Source organism: Bidens hawaiensis, unplaced genomic scaffold, assembly GCF_021521415.1.
Source record: "Bidens hawaiensis isolate Kalapana, Puna unplaced genomic scaffold, B.hawaiensis_p1.1 tig00004618_1, whole genome shotgun sequence".
NCBI classification, from domain to species: domain Eukaryota; kingdom Viridiplantae; phylum Streptophyta; class Magnoliopsida; order Asterales; family Asteraceae; genus Bidens; species Bidens hawaiensis.
The window spans coordinates 657,130-659,559 of record NW_027491282.1 but is presented as its reverse complement, the minus strand read 5'-3'; the positions used below and the strand labels follow the sequence as shown (position 1 = coordinate 659,559).

At 35.2% G+C, this 2,430-nt stretch overlaps 1 pseudogene; it reads right to left on the bottom strand.

The window, feature by feature from the left end:
- Positions 1-737: 737 nt before the first annotated feature.
- LOC143627221 (dirigent protein 6 pseudogene) lies at positions 738-1,380 on the bottom strand (annotated as a pseudogene).
- Between the last annotated feature and the right edge of the window lie 1,050 nt (positions 1,381-2,430).

The window sequence follows — 2,430 nt, the reverse complement described above, 5'->3', positions numbered from 1 at the left end:
ATTAACATATGAATATTAAAAAAAGATACATTCACACAAATTATTACTTGTTAGCTAGATCGAATAAAACATTGTTTATGCTCATTTGTGTCTGTCCGTTTGTGTTCCTGAACTGTTCACGAACAAATTCATTTTCTTAATGAACGAATACGAAAAAAAAATTTATTCGGTTAGGTGTTCGTGAACTGTTTGTTTGTCCTATGAAAGCTTAACAAACGAACAAAGCCTTGTCCAGTTCCGATTGTTTATAGCTCTAGTGAGGTATAAAGAACTTCCAAGAATATACAGAAGTTACATAATTTTCAAAAATATCATTAATTTTCCACACATTATATATTATCTTAAAGGGCACGTACAAGACAATTTTTTTTCAAACAAAATAATGTTAATTAGATCATTGATATAAGCTAAATAAAAATTTAAACCCTTTTTAATAAAACTTCTTCCATAATTTTAAATCAGAAACACACTGCAAAAAAAGATACATATTACATCACTCGGTCCACATTTAGCAACATTGATGCTAACACAAATACACAATACATTACTAAAACACTGCAACCTTAAAACTCCACACACAAACGTATGTGGGAACCTAACTTAAATCAGAAACATACGCTGCAGATAAAGATGCATATTACATCACTCGACATTTAGCAACATTGGTACTTAACAGTCAACTACACTACATTACTTAAGCACTTCAACCTTAAAAGTTAAAACGCCACACACACACATATGGGAACTTAATTTAGTAACATTCATACAATTTGATATCCATTTGTACTCGAAAATAGAAACCTTCGGCCTCATCGGTGCGAAAAGTAGCAATTCCTCGTGCCATGAAGAAATCTCCGGTGCCACCAACGACCGAAAGGTCCCTTGTCTTCTCATCCATCATATCTGCACCCATGATGTTAATTGTACCTTTATGCTCAGTGGAATTGAAAATCAATGTGTAAGAAAACCAAGCATTAAAAGTGGTTTTCATATCATAGACATATCATAGAAGTAGAATCCTTGTGCTCGAGCCACAGGGGCAGATAAGAAGTGGGTGTCTTTAGTCATGGGATCATCAAAGACCACGAACATCCCGTGGCTGAAGTTCCTAAGCTTCGTAGGATTCGTGACTACCGCAGATGTGGCGTTAGCGAGATTTGTGCCATTGAAGAGGTTGTCATGGTAGTATAGCACAAATCTCTTGCATGGCTTCTTTGCGTCTAGTTCTTTAGAGTCATGAGTTGTTTTGGAAAAAGAGTGTAGGATCATGAGCGAAAAGAGAAAGAAAACAATGTATTCATAAACTTTACGAGCCATCTCACGCATGAATTTGTGTTCAAGTTCGGCAAATTGAGTTACTTTGTCCGGTATATATAATGTAAAAAATGCAACTTGTAATAAAGGTGTGATAATATACATACTTAGATTAAATGAAAACATTTTAAAAACAATGAAAAAAAGGCTTCTTAAACGGTTACACCAGTACTCTAATACGTGTACTTTGTAGCGCAAAAAATATATATATAATTATAATATAAAACTTTATTAATACATTCATTAGTATTGTAAAGAAAATATGTTTGTAACAGCGACCAATCATATCATCAACACTGGCTATACGTTGTTGTCCATAAGGAGTTTATAGATTTGATTGTGTTGTCTTGCTAGAGATCTCCGTAGATAACTCATATGTGATATTTTAGCTGAGGTATTATTTATGAATCAAGAATCTTCATATCCATAATCAATGTGGAATTTGTTTAGGATGTGAACTCATTGTCCATGATAAAGTTTGCCCACCAACAACTTAAGGATGTGAGACTTGCCTAAGGTATCCTCCTAAAGACCCTTGAGGACTCATCTTCTTCGACGAGGTTTAACCCACCATCCCGAACAACACAATGGTGGCTCGATAATACCATTGTAACATCCGATCCATTGTACCACTAATATTGTCTCATTTGCCCACAAGGAGCTCACAAATTTGTTTTTTGTTACCTTATGGAGACTTCCCAAGAAGTCTTCCATCTTATACTACTTCAGCTTGAGAACCTTTAACTATGACGTAGTTTTCATCTTCTTTGCAATCAATGCTTTTGCTACTACTTCAATCAGCCTAAATCACCCACAACCCACAGACACATTGTTGGCCTTATGCCCACGGTGACTCTGTTCTTGTTTAATATAGTTCTACTTTTCTCACTGTTATGTCTAGTTACCGACTTACCGTACCAAATCCATTATCATCTTGCCTTCAGCATCGTCCCTTGCTTATGGTATCACAAATGTGTATCAACACACAACAGTTTGGTTTAAACTAACTGTTGATGGTGCAATGTACCATATTTGAGGACCTTTGTATCGATTCCAAAGTCTTAGGTCACCTTAAAGGTACAAAAGTCTAGTTTGAAGAAGTGAATCATGGAAATC